Below are 20,539 nucleotides of genomic sequence, written 5' to 3' on the forward strand. Positions count from 1 at the left end.
AATTACAGTACTCTAAATACCATATTGAATACCGAATGTTATACGGTACTTAAAAAAATACCTTGAAAAAACCTTTCGGTATTACGGTACTCGAATAACTGTAGTACTAATTAGGCACTATAAACCCTACTTGAAACCCTTTTTTCATTTACGGTTTCCTTTTCTCCTTTACGGTTCTGTTCATACCGTTTAAGGGTTCTCTTTATCCTCCGAGTTCTAGGGGCTCAATTTCTCACGGGTCTCCTTCATTTCGCTCATCTCATTAAATTCTCCTTATTTGGTGAGAAAGCTCTACCAAAATTTTTTTTTTTGAGTACTTTGTACTATTTCAACCAAATTAGGGTATGTACAATGTAAATTAGGTTCTTTTTTCCACTGAATTGGGCAAGTTTTTCATTGTTTTTTAGCTTGTTTTGGAATGGGATTTTGGTGTTAGCATTGTTGAAATGAGTGCTCTGTACTGTTTTGGGTTGATATGGCTCTGATTCAGTTCAATTTGAGTTCTATTGCTGTGATGGTGGTTATCAACTTGGTCTTACATTAGATGTTTTGAATCTGGTTGATTGTTATGCAATGGGGATTATGGGTTTAGGAATTTGATTTTAGTTTGGGTGATGATGAACATTTTCATTCTATTACTCCAAGAAGTAAAGGCCTGAAGATACGTCGAGATCATTATCAAATTTTCTGGTATACATGTATTGGTAGTTTTATTTGATTGCGTAGACCAAGGCTTTGTTAGTGGTTTGATATTGCAAACCCTTAAATCTGTTGTTGTGGGTTGTTTTTTATTATTACATTGGATAAAATGTAATCTCTTCTCTCTCCATTTTTTTTCTTGTGCTCTGACTCTTCATTTTTCTCTTCTTTGTATGAAGCATTTGTTACAGTTGTTTATGTAATTTCTCCTTCATTTTCTAGGATACATGCATCTTGAGTATTTTAATGATATGCTCATGCTTTTCTAGTGGTTTGTGCATGTTTTTCTGCTTCTTATCCATGGTCTTTTCTCTATAAGCATTTTTCTGCTTCTTATCCATGGTCCCTTCTCATGCTATGTATTATTTCATTTTCTTTTTACACCAACTTGAGCATATACTTCCAAGTTGTGTTTTGATTGAAGATGGATGATGATAGATTTTTGAACAGGGATCATGGCCAAAGGCGTACCCTGCCCTGGAGGTCCTAAAATTCCTACATTCCTCAATCGACAGAGACAATACATATCACAAAAGATTTGAAAAGGAGAAATATGTACACAGGTTTCAAATTATATTCTTTGCCTATCATGTTGGTTAATCAATTTATTTATTTTAATATTTAAAATCACAAATTCAATTTCAAGATCGGAGAAATACCCTTAGGATTGATGATTCTCTGGTTAAGGGTGACTGGTGTAGCTGTAACTCTTAGGAGAGTGAAGAAGTACGATGATTTTATATGCCACATGCTAGGACAAGTGCCACCAGATTTTAACCATTCTATTGTCCGACTGACATGGTTGAGGAACACATTTAAACAGCTGCCACATAACTATAACCGTAATACCCTGTTACGACACACCCGTGCCTACCTCCTATACCTAGTCGGCTGCATAATCTTTGTGGATTCCACAGATGGTACGGATCCTACCATATATTTACAACTTTTTCAATATATGGATGTAGCTGGTCAGTATGCATGAGGTGCAACTGCATTAGCTTTTTTGTTCTAAGCCTTGTCAAAGGTTGTTCGTCCTACCAACACCTAAGTGGATCAACCACTCTATTGTTGGTAATGCTAGATAAAAAAAGATCAACTAACTTTTTTACAAATTCAAATAACAAAAAAGGCATATAAAAAAATATGAACTGACACTATTGGCCTCTTTACAAATTCAGGTAACCAAAAAGACAAAAAAAAAAATCAACTGGCACTACTGGCCTCTTTGCAAATTCAGATAACAAAAAAGACATAAACAAAAGATCAATTGACACTACTGGCCTATTTACATTCAAATACTCAATTTGCATGTCTTCCTGTTATGGCTCACGACCTTGCAGCGGCTATACTTAAGAGGCCTAATCTCTTTGTACTCTGTTTGTTTGCATCATTTTTTTGACTGACCTGTGGTTCTCCTTGTAGTTGGCAGCAGTATTGTTGTATAAACAATCTCTAGCAACTCAAGTGCATCAGGCATATAGTTGAAGGGAAGGGAATATGCACTACGGTACATATCCACTGTGAAATAAACGATGCAATATTCTGTAACGTCCTGATGCATATGATTTATAGCAGCGATCGCAAGATTGCACGACAAACCACTAACTTGCCACACTCGACAGATACATGTATGACTCGTCAGATCAACAACATATTTTTTATCCGCATTGATCTCATATATACCATAATGTGCCCATATGACTGTATGAAAGAATATGGACTTATCCCTCCTATGATTACCTTTTGTTTAAGCATGCCGCTCCATTCAGTTTATGATGCAAATCTGACAGATCTGGTGGTGAAGTTCTCTTGGATTTGACACCTTAAACTAATGAAAATGAAATGTTAGAGAAGGTGAGACAAATCGAATTCAAATCTGAGGACAGATTTGCCCGGAAACGAGTAGATCTACTCTCATATCTGTGGTAGGGCCAGCATGATCCAAGACATTACAAAATGCGATTTTTAAGTAAACAAACAAATCAAAATAAAATGAAAAAAATAAAAGAAAAAGAGATAAAATGGAAGAAAATGATATTGAACCGGGCCGGATGGCCCGGGATTCCCGAGCCTTATGAGGCTCGCCAGTATCAGAACCGATCATCTTTTGTCTCTCTGATCCGAATATTAGCCAATAAGTCCTTTCAGTATAGGGTGGTTGTGCGCTATAGATGGTTCTAGGTGTCCTAGGTCTAGGCTCTGTCAGACTTAAGGATTGAAGTTCCAAGAGTCTGGGGTTTTCCTGAAGCTATTTATGATTTCTCTCAAGTTTTTGATCTCTGCCCCCATCTAATGGCCACGAAAAGAGGCTTTATAGGGGTCAAATTAGGCTGGGAAGGGTATAATCAGGTAACAAGTGCATACATATCCAAAAAAAAGGGTTTTGAGGGTCTCGGATCTAGGTGACACGGGTAGTGTAGCCCAGTTCACGCTGGTCGACACGAGCAGTGTCGCCCAAGTAAAAAAATGTCAAAATTGAAATTTTTTTACTTTGAGTGCATTCCTTAGCCTTTTGTGAAGCTATCAAAAAAATTTTGGGTCAAAATGGATTTTTTTACTATTTTTAATGATTTGTTTGGTAAAACAGGATATTTACAAGATGACTTGGGCGACACCACTAGTGTCGCCCAAACCAAAATCTGTCAAAATTGATGGTTTTCAATTTGAGTGTCTTCCTCAGCCTCTTGTGAAGCCTCCAGAGAAAATTTGGGTCAAAACATGTTTTTTTTACTATTTTTAATGATTTTTTTTAGTAAAATAGGGCGTTTACAGAAATCTGGGTCAAAATAGGGTTCTGCAGGGTTCTGTGCAGGCAGACTGGTTTAGGGCCACAAGATAGGTTGTGTGAAATATAGATTTGGGTTTACTAGGTTAAGTATGATCCTAATGGTTCAAGAAACCATAGAATTTGCCAGTTTAAATGGGGTGTTTGCAGTTGCTCTCTTTGGCACTCCCTGTCCTTCGGGGGACAAGTGAGTGGCAAAGAAGTAGACACATTGGCATTCCCTGTCCTTCAAGGGCTAGGTGAACATCAAAGAAAAAGTAGACATTTTAAATGTCGTCATGAAGTCACATGGTCAGGGGGCACACCAACTATCCCTTCAAGTTATTGCGCTCACCCAGCTCACCCACCTAGGGCATTTTTCCTCCTAGGGTTTTCGGTGTGAGATGTTGATGAGTTACACAAGCTTGAAACTCGAGTTGAATTTTCTGGTTATGCCGCTTAACTTCAGGGGTTTTCACATTTTTAATTTTTTTTTTAACTCTGGCATCTTCTTTGATTCCCTTAGGGTTTCTTAAGGTTGTCTATAGGTTTAGGGAAAGAGAGAATAATGCAGACATTGAAAATTTGTTCCTAATATCCTGTGGTCAGAGGGCACACCAACTATCCCTCCAATTCATTGTGCTCACGAAGCTCACCCACCTAGGGCATTTTTACTCCTAGGGTGTTCGGCATGAAATGTCGATAAGTTACACAAGCTTGAAACTTGAGTTGAATTTTCTGGCCATGCCACTTAACTTCATTTTCAAATATGCAAACCTGCATTTTCCTAGATTTCCTTAGGGTTTCCTACGGCTGTCTATAGGAAAAAGGCTTTTTATAGGAAGAGACTTGTTAGGCCGAATCCGAAGAGAGAGACGAGGCAGCAACGCGACAATCGCGGCAACACGGTTATCATCATATATAGGTGTTCAAGCTCCTTTGTTTTAAAAGTCTTTTAGAAATTGTGAAAGTAGGGGGATGATTGAAATAGAACTCGGAGCAGGGACAGGTTACAATTTTAACGAAGAAATTAAAGTTTTCGAAAACACAAACATATAGTGAAATTTTTTGAAAAGGGAAAGATATTTCTAAAAACAAAGCAGTATCAACTCTTGTAACCATAGAGCTCTCTAAGCAGTTTAGCGTCATACAGCGATGGACCATGTAGTCGGCAGTTATACTCATACGACCATGGAGTTTTTTATTTTTTTGCTGCCCCTGTTGGGGGTGATTTTCTTTAATGTAGGTCTTACAATATAACCACTTGTGACCCCTTTGGTGGACTCTACGTGAGCGTATCGGGTCCTTGTTTGAATCTTTAGGATGAGGAATCATCAAGTATGTCTTTATCTTCCAACCTCAGCTCTTGTATTGCAATCAAAGAGAGTTCTTGGTAGTTTCGAGCGAAACAGAGTCTTGAAAATATAGAATACCGTCCTTGGATGTTCAGAATCTCTTTGGATTTTCGATTTCATTCCCCCACCACCACCTTTCGAAGTTTCAGACTATTTAAGTCCTTAAAAATGTTCCGTCAGGCTAATGCTTATTGATTTTTTCTTTTAACACCACTTTAACTCTGGGGAGGAAAAGAAGATGTTTAGAGAGAAGTATTTTGGAGATTAGAAGGAAGGAGATAACTTCTTCTTTTTTTATCGCCCTAGGGTCCCTTTCGGGTGTTCAGTCCGGTAGTATTTTTTCCAATGCTTGGGGTTCCTTTCGGATTTTCAGCCTAGCGGATTTTTTTTTTTCTCTTTTTTATCTCTCCGGGGTCCCTTTTGGGTGTTCAGCTCGGTAGCCTTTTTTCCAACGCATGGGGTTCCCTTCGAATTTTCAACCTAGTGGATTTTATTTTTTTTATTTTTTATTATTTTGAAGAAGAAAACAATAACAAAGGAAGAGGGGGAGGAGGAAGAAGAGTCAAAAGGTGACCTTTTTTTTTTTAGCAACTTGCCTTAAGATCATGTAAGAATTCGATCATCTTTCCCTCCTCCAAGTGGCAGGGAGGTTCTAATATTGGTCTTCCTCTGATTTCCCTTGACTCAGGTTGGCATCCAAAATCTCTTTGACAATGGTTGTTGAGACTCTGTTGAACTTTTCCTTTAAACTGCTCCACTTGGACCTTGATCTCAGGATTAAAAATCACTCTCAGTTTCCTAATCCCTCAATTTCTGTATAGACGGATAGGCTCATCAGAGTTTTTCCGTTAAAGGAGTACTTCATGTTACACATTAGGTGTTAATGCCTTTCGAAGTGTGAGGCAAGAATGCCTCATTTGGTTATTTGCAAGGGGTGAGTAATCACCCAACTCCTTTTCGATAATCTTTTCCATTGCAAATTTCGAATTGCTTTTCGGAGGTTAACTCCGTAGTAGGCTCCTGCTCAGTGCTCGAGCTTAGGTGAGACTCTCGCACCAGAAGAGTGATTAAGTTGGTATTAGATGGACTTACTAAACGTTGGAAGTCAACGAAGAAGGGTTCAGTCTCATTAGTTGCCCTTATTGTATCCTCTTCATGAGAGGAGTTTGCCCCTATTAAATATTTTGATGGGGTTGCCCCTACAGGGCTTTCTGTTCCATTGGGAACTTGTTCTTCACAGGATGAATTCTCTTGATATGGTGGTGCTCCAGTTATCGGAGTCATGCTCATGTCGTTGAAGACTTTTAGAGAGCTTGCTTCTTGAGGAGGTAACATGGTCGGATTTTCAATATCCAATTCTTGATCCTAGATTGGTGGATCATTCAAGAACTCTTGTGAAGCTGGCCCAGGTGGGCCTCTTATCCAAAGGTTCAAACGCTATCAACTCTAGTGAAGATGCCAAATCCTTGGGAATAGTCAAATTTGGCTCTTTGCTTCTCCATCGTCTATAACTAAGTTCACCTCGATAGGTGACTCGCTTAAATCTTTTAAGCTTGGCTCCTCATCCCATGTAGGTGGGTTGGTGCGGAAGTCTGGTGAATGTGGCCCACGTGAGCCCCTTAGAATTTCCAAAGATTGGACCTCTTTTGATATTTGAGGTGTTGGCCCCTTATTTGGAAGCGTAATGAGAGACTTTGGGTTGTTGACGCCTTGTTTCGAAGATGATCCCTTCTTGTTGATCTGGATCATGTCAATTTCTAATACATCGTCCTCATCATATGATCCCATTTAAGTGGGTTGTGGAGGTTTTGAGGTGAAGGGCTTCCTTTTAGCACTTGCTTATTTGCCCCCTCACAAGGTATTGTCTCAGAATTAAGATTTTTCTTGTCGTTATGGGCTTGGGAATCCATAGGTTCAAAACCTTGGTTGAGCTTATGCTCGAGTTCATATTACTCTTGCGAGTTTGATTCGTTACCACACACGTATTAACTATTTCTTGTATTAACTTGAAAGTATGGGTTGAAGGGTTCATATGCTCTAGTGTGACTCTTGATGATGGGGATTTCTTGTGCCACTTTTGGGAGTGTATCTTGGAGTGGAATCCCATATGTGAAACCATTTTCTTCTCCCCCTTCTTCAATTATGAGCTTGGAGCTAAGGTCATCCTCACTGCTTTGATCTTGAGTATCCTTAGTCAGTAACTCCTATGTAAGGTTGTGCTCGTTTTGTTCTTCATCTACTGGACTTTCCAGTTGATTTCTTCTTATGCTTCAAGTCCTTTGTGGATGTTCTTCAGGTTTAGGCACAACTTGTGATTCTCCTAAGTTAATCAGGTTGACATCATAATTGTTTGTCGAAGCATCTAGAGTTTCTGGTTTTTCTATGTCATCAGCCTCTTTCTTTTTGACACTTATCGTGTCATTATTAATGAGGTCCTGAACTCTATGTCTGAAAGCTCAACATTCCTCCGTGCTATGGGCATAGTTTTGATGCCAATCGCACCATTGAGATGTATCGCCTCCATAGAAAGGAGGCATCTTGGCTCCTATCGGTAATTCTATAAGTCTTGCCTTAAGTAACTTCTTCATGACATCGGTCATAGGCTCATTAATGGGAGTGAATTCCCTTGGTGTGGAAGTCTGCATTCTCCATGTGGTAGAATGAATTTTAGTCTTTCCCTGTGAATGGTGTCCAGAAGGGTTGGTTTTCTTGATCATGTTCACCTCCCCTTCTTGAGAGGGTTTTCGGTTGCTGCTTTATCTACCTTGGCTTGCTCATTTCGTGATACTCTTTCTCTAGTTGTATGTGAACCCACTCACCCATTAACTGGCTATTTGCCAAGACTGGAATGTTGGGCTACTAATTGACCATCGGGGTTCACACGGCTGAGATCGGCTAACTCAGGGATTTGGTCCGGGGCCCTATTCTTGTTGTGCCGACTGGATTTGAGGTTAACCCCTATGTTCTGGAGGATTGTCCCTCGTCCTGATCCGTTGACTATTCAGGGTATTACGAACCTTATCAAACTGTTGGTTTGTGACTTCTAAAGGGTGGCCTTGAAGTTGGCTTAGATGGCTAGGTTTGGTTCTATGCAGGTCGAGAGTCGGCTTACTGACATGAATGCTATGGATGATTTGTGAGGGTGCATTGTGATGGTGCCTCTCAGACTGACTAGGTTCTTTGGAACTAGATTGAGCTGAGACCATAGGGTTGGACCTTGCTCTGCTATGATCATGTGTCATGATTCCTAGACTTGGTGAGATCTAGACTTGATGCCTCATGGTAGACCTAGTCTGACTCTAGGGGGATCTAGGCTAGGACTTGACTGGATGAAATCTGACAGCCAAATTTTCAAGGTGGGCTCGGGGAAAAAGTAGGTTTTGGTTTAGACCCTGAACTAGGGTAAGCCTAGTCTAGTTTTAGAGGCAACTCTATGCTTAGACCTATGCAAGAACCTAGACTAAGATCTAAACTAGATGGGTACGAGTCTTGGCTTGGACCACGAGCGGGTTTAGGTTTGAACCTGGGTGTGAGCCTAGTTCGGACCTTGACTGAGCTGGATGCAAGCTTGGGCTTGGACCAAGAGGGTCGTGATAATCAGATCGGGTGTGGAACCGGATTAGATCAAGGTTGGTTTAGGTACAAGCCCCTAGCTCTGACCAAAAGGAGGGCCTAGGTTCGGACCTAGGTGTGAGCCTAGTTCGGACCTAGGTGTGAGCCTGGTTCAGACCTGGGCTAGGCTAGGTATAAGCCTGAACTTGGACCCAAAGAATTTTGATGATCAGGCCAGGTATGGACCCAGACTGGATCAGAGATTTGCTAGGAATGAGCCTTCGGCTTGGACCAAGAGGGGGACTAGGTTCGAACCAAGGTGAAACATGGTTCGGACTAGAGCTAAGCTGGGTACAAGCCTAGACTTGGACCCAGAGGGTTCAGCTCAGACCAAAAGCGGGCCCAGACTGACATCTAAGATTAATCAACAAAAGAGCAAGCAAACACACGAAAATTTTTGACCTAGACTAGTATTATAAGTAGGCTTGGCTTGAGAGTGGGTTTCTAACTACTGAAATGCGGCTAGGTTGATATAGGTCCCCACATAGGTCCTGACCTCCTGTTATAGGATGCTCACCAGGTCCTACTATACGAGGGAGTTGCTTTGAGGTAAAGGGTTATGGAGGAATGCTCACAGTTAACGTTGCGCGAATCCCAACCACCTCGACTCCCAGAGCTAGGTTCCCTCATGCTGTTAACGCGGATTTTGGGGGTTTTTGAAATATTTGTTTGTTGGTTTCCGGGCACTCTCGGTCGAGTGTTTGCTGGAGTGTGTAAAGAAGCATGCAATTAAAATGAAGTCAAGCACACAATGCACACAAAACAAGCAAGGAAATAAGTGAGCGTTGGCACTAGCCATGCCAAGCGATGCACGCTTCGAGCCAAAACTCACTTGAAGCACAGTATAGATGGATGGGTAAGCAACTCCTAAGAACGTAAACTCAGAACAATGAGACCAAGCACAGTCCATGCTAAGTCGAGCGCGGCCCGAGTCGAGGGTGACTCGAACGGGACACGGTTCAGGGAGGGTGCAAGCAACCCTCAATGTATATATATATATATATATATGTTTATATTTTAATATTTGATGAAGCACAGTTAAAATAATTATGGTAAATGTGAGGAAAACATGATTTCAAGCAAAATTAACACACTAAAATAAAATAAAAAGAGACAAGAACAAATCAGATCTATCTATAACATGATATTTTTTTTGTATTTTAAAAAAATTATTTTAAGTCCAAACTTGGTCAACAGGGAGCCTAAAGTCCTTGGAATGGACCTGTGGGGTCCCAAAAATTTTCTGGGACACTTGCAATTGGGCGACACGGGTGGTGTCGCCCTTGTAGAGTGGGCGACACTGCTAGTGTCGCCCAAATATTATTTGTTTTTATTTTTTTTATATTTTTTTCTTGTCGAAATTGATTAAATAAGCCTACTTTAAACTTGTAAGAAGCATGAAAAAAATATATTTATGATGAAATAAATTAAAACAAAGTAAAGTAGAAGAACACAAATGGAACAGTAAAATATTTGTTTAGTATTTTTAAAAATTTATTTTTCTCTGAAATTTTTTGAACAGTCATAAAAGAGACCCTAGAGAAGATCTGAAAAGTTTTAGAATAATCTGAAGCTTTTGAGTTTTGGGCGACACGGGGAGTGTCGCCCTAGATCTGGGCGACATGGGTGGTGTTGCCTTGGATCTGGGCGACACGGGTGGTGTCACCCACGCGACACTGCTGGTGTCACCAATAAAAAGCAAGGTTTTGGAGCACCAAAACCCTAGATCCTGGTTACTGTAGATTCTTGGAACTTTTTGTGACTGAAAATAGTGAAAAACAGTAAATAAAAATCGTATTTTGGTGCTCGGATCAGGCTCGAAATGCCCCACGGTGGGCGCCAAACTGTTTATTGTGCAAATATAACAGTTATGATGGTGAATATCTCTGGGATCTAACACCTTAAACTAATGAAAATGAAATGGTAGACAAGGTGGGACAAATCGAATTCAGATCTGAGGCCAGCTCTGCCCGAAAACGAGCAGATATACTCTCAGATCTGTGGCAGGGCCAGCATGATCCAAGACATTACAGAATACGATTTTTAAGTAAACAAACAGATCAAAATAAAATGAAAACAATAAAAGCAAAAGAGATAAAATGGAAGAAAATGATATCGAATCGGGCCAGATGGCCCGGGACTCCTAAGTCTTCTAGGGCTCACCCGTATCAAAACCGGTCCTGTTTTGTCTCTCTGATCTGGATATTAGCCAACAAGTCTCTTCAGTATAGGGTGGTTGTGCCCTCTAGATGGTTCTATGTGTCATAGGTTTAGGCTCTCTCAGGCTTAAGGGTTGAAGTACCAGGAGGCTGGGGTTTCCTGAATCTAGCCCTAGGGTTTCTGATTTCTCTCAGGTTTTTTATTCCTGTCCCCCTTCTAATGGCCACGAAAAAAGGCTTTATTCGGGTGAAAATCAGCTGGGAAGGATATAATCACATAACAAATGCATACATATAAAAAAAAAAGGGTTTTAAGGGTCTCAGATCTGACCGACACGGGCCGTGTTGCTCCGGTGACTAGGATAGTGTCACCCAAATATGAGCGACACTGCTTGTGTCGCACAAGTCAAAAAGTATCAAAATTAAAAAATTTCACTTTGAGTGCATTCCTTAGCCTCTTGGGAAGCTACCATAAAATATTTGGGTTAAAATGGATTTTTTTACTATTTTTAATGAATGTTTTGGTAAAACAAGATATTTACAAGATGACTTGGGCGACATTGCTAATGTCGCCTGGATGACATCACCGGTGTCGCCCAAACAAAAACTTGTCCAAAGTGATGTTTTTCAATTTGGTGTCTTCTTCAACCTCTTGTGAAGCCACTAGAGAAAATTTGGGTTAAAATAAATTTTTGTACTATTTTTAATTAGTTTTTTGGTAAAACCAGGCGTTTACAGAAATCTGGGTCAACACAGGGATTTGCAAGGTTCCGAGCAGGCAGACTAGTTTCGAGTCACAAAATAGGTTGTGTGAACTATAGATTGGGGTTTACTAGGTTAAGTATGATCATAAAAGTTCAAGAAACCATAGAATTTGCTAGTTTTAAATTGGGGTGTCTACACATTCTAGAGACTTGGCCATCTTCTTAGCAAATTTTCTCATGAGCTTGACCCTTAGGCATTCAAGGAGTTTAATAAGGGGCTTCTCCCGAGCCTTTAATTTCCAACTATTAAATGATTCGGAGATAATTAATGTTAGATGATTGTATCTACTTCCCCGAAAATATACGTTTGCCCAAGTTTTTGGATGTTATTTCATGATCCAGACATATTAACATTTTCACTCATAATCTTTGACATGTACTCATCGAACATTGATAAAGTTAATGCACGTGCCACTTTCCAATAAAGTACTGAGAGCACCAAATTTCTAATTTCTTTTTTGAAGTTATCGGTTAGGTGACACATATAATACCGCTGCTCACTGGTTGGGAACATTTCTTCAATTGCTGCTTGCGACCTTTTTTTACGATATGATACAATAGACAAAGCTGGTAGATCAGGCCTCTCCTGAAACTGCTCATTGAGAAGCTCTAGAAATCAAGTCCAACTTGGTGTATTTTCACTCTCAACTATTGCATATGCTACGGGAAATATATTTTCATTCACATCTATCCTAATTGTGGCCAATAGTATCCCTTTGTATCTTCCATTAAAAAAAGTCACATCTAGTCCCATCAATGGCTTGCAACCATACATAAAACCATACAAACATAAATGATTGGCTATAAACACATGTTTAAACCTAACATGGTCATCTGTCTGAATAATCGTTAAGGTTCCAGGGTTAGTGATTCAGATGTTATGCAAGTACTTGGGGAGATCCTCGTATGCCTTCACATGGGAACCGTCATTTATCCCGTGTGCAACCTCTTTGCCCCACCATGCTTGTTGGTAAGATAACATGACACCATAATCACGTTGTACGTCATTAACAACATCTCAAGGTGTTAGATTGGGCATATCATTCAAACGGTCTTTGATCTTACTTGCCACCCATTGACTACGAGCAAGGGGTCGATGAACCCTACTTATTGCCTCAACACAAAAATGCATATTTACAACATGCTTCACCTTGAAGAATTTTGTTGTATTAACTATCCAACAACGCACTTGCCATGAACACCTATCTACAGCACACCTCGCCCAAACACGTCTATCCTTGCTTTTTATAAACCTCATATTGAAGTTTTGTGATATGCCATAATCAATAAGGTGATTACGGCATGCCTATACATCATCAAAATCTTTGCCTTGTTGAAGTACAACTTTGTAGCGGTCAATCCTGATGGGGCTATCGGATCGTTGTCATTGATATGGCGCTTGATTTGTGAATCATGCTCATCTTCACTCTGAACTACTTGCTCTGGGTGGGTATCGTTATCAAAAATATATTAGAACAACAAGTGAGAATTATCCTAAGCCATAACAACCGCACTAAAAATATTATCAAATAATAAAATAAATTTCATTCCAACCTTCTTACATGGCCAATCTTGATGGACAATTATCGGACACTGTTGGTGGTCAAGATTTGGTGGAGTCCGACTCAATAGATCTGTTTGATATGTACATAGCAATGGGAGAAAATCCTTCCATCATATTTTCAATGTCGTTATCATCGTCAATATATACCATATTCCTATTACTTGGTAACCCTGGGTCAATATACCTAATAGACATGGTACTTGGGCATAATTTGATACTTTTGATAACTGAGCTTTTCTTGGGTTGAAGGATGAGATCCCCCTAAAAAATGTAACCTTCAGGTCTCCGCCATCATAGAAACCATGTTCATCATTAGAATTCCTCTTGAAAGAACCATCAAAGTGTAAAGCGATTTTCACTCTGTCGTCACCCATTATTGGTGCGTGTAGGCCCAATCACTACTGAGATCTCCAATTTAAGATGGAAACAAATATGAAATGAAAATTTTTGGGATCAATAACGGAAGAAAGAAATGCATGTATAAAGGTTTCAAAATATTTATATTTAATGAGGAGGTTGCATTACAGAATCAAATGGCATAATATAAATACAGATCTAAAACTTAATTATGAATTATAATGGCCAACCCCACTACATCAAGTACTATAAGAAAACAACATAATATTTATTAAAAAATAGTGTTTGTACATCTAAAGAAATATAATAAAAAGCTTGATGATTTTGATGACACACCTATAAAATTGTGTTGGTATATATATTTGATGCTCTCAGGTTGAGAAATAGCTCTCAAAGACCTTGGTTAGAGATTGAGAAATACAAGGAGAGGATAGAAAATGGATGAGAGATTAGAGAGGGAGGAGGATAAGGAAGAGAGAGAGAAAGATAGACGAGAAGAGGCTAAGGAAGAGAGATGTAGGGTTAAAGAGAGTGGGCTGGGAAAATAGGGTTTTTAAGAGGGGTTGGAGAGAGTGGGATGGGGAAATAGGGTTTTTAAGATGAAAGAAATCGTGAAAAAACATGAGAAAGTTTAGAAACAATCACAGTTGCGTATAAAATATAAATGTGGTTATGATACTTTTAAACATATTGACGATACTTAAAGTACCATAATGCAACCCTACTGCCTATGTAGTACTACGGTAATCCGAGTACCATAATACCAAAAAGTTTTCTTACGGTATTTTAAGTACCGTATAACATTCGGTATTCATTACGGTACTTAAAATACCGTAATTTTTCTTTACAGTAATACAACTACCAAGAAGGTTATTTTGGTCACAAAACGCTCAAAATTGAAGAAAAATAGTGTGAACGAGGTTTATGAAATTTGGATTTTTTTTTTGTTTTTTTTAAGATAGATGAAAATTAAGGTATATTTGCGATAATTTTTCATGAATTTTTAAGGTCCTACTTGATAGTGTCTTTTACACATTTTGTCTTTTTCATAGCAACAGGACCTTAAATGCACAGTAATTCCTTGTGGGAATCATGGACTGCAATTCAAGTTCTTCGAATTGTGTTCTTAAGGAATTTCCTTTCGATTTAGGCTTGGTATTTCCTTTTGATTCAGGGAATTTGATCTAGGTAGTAAAAATGTTAAAATGGGCAATCAATTGTAGTTTTAATTACTTCTCATGGTACTAGAAGCAAATTTGAGTAATTTTTTGAGAGTATGTGCGCTTCTGTCTTGATATCTACTGCTTACGTGATACTATCTAGTTTAGGAATTTGGGGGAATTAAAAATGACATTTCTATCCGACATAAATTAGAAATGACAGCTATCTCTATGATTATTTCCTACTATTTCTATGTCATAAATTTCTATTTGAAATTCATAAGTTACAAGTTTGGAATAGTTCCTAAATTTTATGGTTTTGTGTCAGACTGAGAATAAAATGTGTTGGACCAGCATTATGGGAATCATAAGCATTTGTGCCGGACTGAGAATAAAATGTGCCAAATCGGCACTCTGGCCACCAGAAGAATATGTGTGGGACCAAGAATAAAATGTGTCAGACCGATATTCTGGGCACTAGAAGCATTTGTGCCGAACTAATGTGTTAGACCGGCATTCTAGGAGATAGAAGCATTTGTGCCGAACCGAGACTAAAATGCGTTGGACCAGCATTTTGGGCACCAGAAGAATATGTGTTGGATCAAGAATAAAATGTGTCGGCCCGACATTCTAGGCACCAGAAGCATTTGTGCCGGATCGAGAATAAAATATCTCGGACCAGTATTTTGGACATCAAAAGAATATGTGTCGGACCGAGAATAAAACATGTCGAATCGACATTCTTGGCATCAGAAGAATATGTGTTGGTGGTTGGGCCTCAATCTCGTTGGGTCTGAAGACCGCGCGGGGACCTGGATGTGGGGTCCGGCTTGAGATCGCTATCTCGAAAACCACGGTGCGTGTGGAACGCGTGCGGGCAGATACCAACTAATGAGAGAGAATTATAGTGTGTGAGGTGGGACCTACCTCACGGTGGGTTCCTGACACGTTCAGGAGTGCAATGATGCCCTTTTAGATCACGATTGAAAGCCCTTAGCCTAAGGTTGGTTCGGCTCTAGCTCCCTTGCTGCACTCTATTCCTTATGAAGACACATGCGTAAGATGGCCAGACAAGTGGGTCGAAGGACCCTAACTTATCGTTAGATGGGTACTTTATTGGAAGAATAATAGAAAATGGAAGGGGATGACATGAGACTATTTGTTAATTTGGCAACCTTTGAACGTCATCTTGACAAACAACCTCATATAAATAGAAAACAAATTCCCTAGAAGGTGATGATTCGCATGGATGAAAGAAGTGTAATGTAATGATAGAGGAGAGAGAATAAAAGTCGAGAAAGTAGAGGATCAAAGGAGAAAGTGGGAGGAGTTTAGAAGAGACAGAGGGAGAGAGTGTAAGAAGAAGAAGAGGAAGATCGAGAGAAGGGGAGAATTAAAGAGAGAGAGAGAGAGAAGAGAAGAGAGAGAGTGTGAGAAAGAAAGAATGAGCAAGAAAGAGGGATAAAAGAGAGAGAGAGAGAAAGAGCAAGAGAGAGAGGAAAAGAAGAAGAGAGAAAAAGAGCGAGAGAGAAAAGAGAAAGGGTGAGAAGATGAGGGAGAAGGGAGAGGGAGCGAGAAGACGAGAGAGGGAAAGAGAGAGAGGAAGAGAGAGAAAGAAAGATAGAGGAAGGAGGGAGAACGAGAGAGAGTATGGAAGAGAAAGAAAGGGAGACCAACTGAGGGAGAGAGGGAAGAGAGAGAGCGAAAGATAGAGAGAACGTGAGAGAGGAAAAGAGTGAAGAGAGAGCGAAAGAGAGAGAACGAAAGATAGAGGGAACGAGAGAGAGGAAAAGAGAGAAGAGAGAGCGAAAGAGAGAGAGGGAGAACATGAAAGAGAGGGAGGGAAAGAGAGAAGGGAGAGAGAGAAAAGAAAGAGGGGAGAGCGAGGAAGAGAGAGATTGAGAGAGAGAGGAAAGAAGAGGGGTAAAGAGAGAGAGGGAGGAAGAGAGAGAAGAGAAAGAGAGGGAGAGCAAGGAAGAGAAAGAGGGGAACATGGAGAAGAGAGAGAGTGAGAGAGAGGAAGAGAGAAGAGAAAGAGAGAGATTGAGAGAGAGAAGAGAAAGAGGGAGAAGAAGAGAAGGGTCGGCGGCTTAGCCGCGGACCCAGCTAGGTGGAGAGAGAGAGAGAGAGAGAGAGAGAAAGAGAGAGAGAGGAAGAGAGGGGCCAACGGCTTTCGATCGGTGAGGGCGAGGGAGAGAGAAGGAAAGAGAGAGAAAGAAAAGGGAGGGAAGAGAGGGGTCCGGTAGCTTAGCTGCCGATCCAAGTCTATGAGGGCGAGAGAGAGAGAGAGAGAGAGAGAGAGAGAGAGAGAAGGAAGAAAGGGGTCATCAAATTAGCTGCCAGCCCGATTGAGTGGAGAGAGAGAGAGAGAGGGAGAGAGAAGGAAGGAAGAGAGGCGAAGCCGTCAGATCAAGTCGGTGAGGGTGAGAGAGAGAGAAGAAGAGGGAGAAAAAGATAGAGAAAAGAGGGGAACCGACAGCTTAGTTGTCAGTCCGATCGGGGGGAGTGAGAGAGAGAGGAGAGAGGGACAAAAAGAGAGAAAGAAGGGGAAGAGAGGGAGGACCGACGGCTTAGCACCGGTCTGAGTTGGGGGAGGGAGAGAGAGAAGGAGAGAGAAAGAGAGGGAAAGGAGGGGATCGACGACTTAACTACCAGTTTGACTAAGAGGAGAGAGAGAAAGAGATAGAGAAGAGAGAAAGAGGGGAAAGAGATGGGGGATCGACGGTTTAACTATCGGTCCAAGCCAATGAGGGCAAGAGAGAGAGAGAGAGAGAGAGAGAGAGAGAGAAGAAGAAGAAGAAGAAGAAGAAGACGAAGAAGAAGAAGAAGAAGAAGGGGAAAAAGAAGAAGAAGAAGAAGAAGAAGAAAAGGAAAAAGAGAGAAAGAGGGGGAAGAGAAGGGGGAAAGAGAGAAAGAGGGGGAAGAGAGGGGGGACCGGCGGCCTAGCCGTCGGTCTGAGCTGGGATGGAGAAAGAGAGGAAGGGAGAAAGAGAGGGAAAGCAGGGGAGAGAGAAAGAGAGAAAAAAGAAAGGAAAAGAGAGAGAGGAAGTGAGGGAAGGAGAGAGAAATAGAGAGGAGAGGAAGAGAGAGAAAGGTGGGGACTAGTGCCTTAATTGTCGGTCCGATTAGGAAGAAAGAGAAAGAGAGTGAAAGAAAGAGAAGAGAGAGGAAGAGAGAGAAAGAGAGAGAAGGAGAGAGAAAGAAAGAGAAAAGAGAGAAAGAGAGAGAAAGAGAGAGAAGGAGAGAGAAAAAGAGAGGAGGGGAAGAGAGAGAAAGAGAGAGAAAGGAGGGGACCGACGGCTTAGCCACTGGTCCAATTAGGAGGAGAGAGACAATGAGAGAGAGGAAAGGGGATCGACGGCTTTGCCGCCGATCCGGCTGAGTGAAGAGAGGAGAGGAGGAGACAGAGGGAAAGAGAGAGAAGGGACAAGGGAAGAGAGAGAAGAGAGAAGACGAGAGAGAAAGAGATGGAAGAAAGAGAAAAGAACAGGGAAAAGAGAAAGAGAGAGGAAGGAGAGGAAGATGAGAGAGAAAGGATGAGAGAAAGAGTGAGGGGTTACCTAGTGTGGCCCTTGAACCAGACCGGGGGCTAGGTTGGGAGTGAAGAGTTCCAAGTAGGAAGCAAGGGGTTCTTGGTGAGAAGTGGAAGTTCTAGGGGTAGTCTCTTGTGAGGAAATTTTTCTCTCTCCTATCTTTGGGGGAAAAGGGGTAGAGACAAAAATATCACAAGCTAAGGGAAGTTCAAGCTATTGCATTAATTTTTGTAAACTTACAATAGCCTCTTGAACTTATAGTTACAAATGATCATGCAATGCTTGTATAACATCCCCTTGAAACAAGGGTGGATGCTCAAAACTAACCCTAATTACTAAAAATTACATTTTTTATGATTTAAAATGATATCCCGTTTTTAGTGAATTTAATGCCGCGAAAGTGATGGTCTCGGCGAGGCGATCGTTTTGGCATATTACTTGATCCTTGAATCGAAGCTTTGGGCTCTTGGCAAAATCCGACAAAAGCTAAAAAATTTGCAATCTTAAATCTTAGATCTTGCCTATTTCTTGACATTTTGGCTCAATATTTTTATCATAGAATGACGAAGAAGCCACCATGGTCATTTTGCGACAAAAATGGTTCGATTTGGTCGCCGGATCGTCACTTTCTGCATTGGGGCAATCGTCGAATATGGATTCTGATCGCTGGAAGATACCCCTTTTTGCAACCTCAAATTACAACACTTTCGATCTTTTATCACATGTGATGTTTACTTTGAATCGAATCCATCGGCATCACGGTTGTAACGGGCCTGCTTTCAAGTTGATCCGAGGTCGGGGCTTCGAGATATGACCGTTTGATCGAGGGGATCCCCTTCTTGCAAAAATATGCAACAAATGAGTTTTCTTGAGCGACTTCTCTCTAGGATTTCTTCTGTCTTGGGCCATGTCATGGGCCATACCATATATCAAAACGTGCGCGCCAACGAGATGAAGAACTTTCTGAAATTTGGGCTTGATTGGGCTTGAAATGGAGAAGTTATGCCCTTTGGTGATCTCAAAATCATAAGACAATTTCTATAAATAGAAACTGATTTACTGAGGGTGCACCAAAATGTTGTATAACCTATAATATTTGGGTAAGTTGGCCTCAGAACGATCCAGAGGTGTCCGAATGAGCTGAAATTTTATATCTGGGGCTTTTCGGACCCTCTGAATCCAATGGAAGTAGTCTAGTACTCATCTAAGTCCTTGATAATAGGGCTGTAGTTATGAGGTGGTTTTTCAGCATGTTACGGGCTGAATTTGAAAACTGGTTTTCCGTCTGATCCAGCTTAACTTCATCGGATCACGACGAAACTTGGCGGGTGTTCTTAGGGAGTAAAAGGCTATCTCCACATGCTTTTTGGGACCAATCCATTGCACTTCAAAAGTCGCTCTAGATTAGGGTTTATTTCAGTAGTGCTTCCGTAGTCCGTAGGCATATTGCTACCCGCAAGCCTAGGTCACAATTAACTTCTCCTTATTTGCACCAGGGATAAAAGTGTCAAAAAATACCCTATAACAGCTTGCCCCGCCGAAGGTTGTGCTTCGAGAGAAGTAATAAGGGCAACATTCAGAATCAAAATTGGTCATTTGGCTTTCGTTTTTCTTCTTAGCCACCTGCATCAACACGATCGGCAAAAGGGAATCGTACCAAGCTTCTTCCCTGGGGGATGACCAAGGTGCTTTGACGACTAGGGGCCTCTTTAAGGGCTTGTAGACTCAAGGTCGTCAAGACTTTTGGGGGAGAAGAGACTTAAGTTACTGGTGGGGGGCTTGCTTAAGGGCTTTCTTCCCACTTCAGCAGTTCTTCTTTTTGGTTCCAACTACTAGGGACCTTTCTTAAGGGCTTGTAGACCAATTGGTTAGAATCAAGGTTTGTCTAGCAATTGAGGGCCTTGCTTAAGGGTTTTCTTCCCAATTAGTCAAGCTTTGATTTTTAGTCTTTTGATGAGGGCCTTGCTTAAGGGCTTTCTTCCCACTTTAGGAGATGCTTGTGATTTGGATAGACAGTCGAGGGCCCTTAATGGGGCATATGAAGTGCTACACAAGGTTTTGGAGTTTGTTTGACAGGCGGGGTGCCTCTTTGGGCCTCAGTCTACTGGATACAGTCAGGGGCTTTTTGTTGGCCATTCTGTAAAGTTTGAACCATCGATAGGTGGGGTTTTGACGAGACGGCTTCTTTGGGGCTTGAAGCCCCAGTCTTATTGGATTTAGTCGAGGGCTTTTTGTTGGCCATCCCGAAAAGTCTAAACCATGAGCAACTTGGAACCTTAGTAAGACTGTTACCTCGGATGTTAGTGAAGGTGTTTGTCTGGCTTGATAGTATTTGGGAGCGTCCTTGGCTTGTCAACAAGAAAACACATTGCACATGTAATTATTTAATAAGCAATTGAGAATTAAGAAAAAATTAAACTAACTAATAAAAAATAGTCCAAATAAACAATCACATATCAAATATATATGAAAAAAATATACAAATAGCAAATAATAACATCCTTAGACATTAAGGGAAGAAAATATAAAACCTAATGAAAACTATTGAAATATATCAACATTCTTTAAG

This window comes from Amborella trichopoda, chromosome 8, assembly GCF_054954075.1.
Source record: "Amborella trichopoda isolate Santa Cruz 75 chromosome 8, AtrichopodaSantaCruz75HAP2 v2.0, whole genome shotgun sequence".
In the NCBI taxonomy this organism is placed as follows: domain Eukaryota; kingdom Viridiplantae; phylum Streptophyta; class Magnoliopsida; order Amborellales; family Amborellaceae; genus Amborella; species Amborella trichopoda.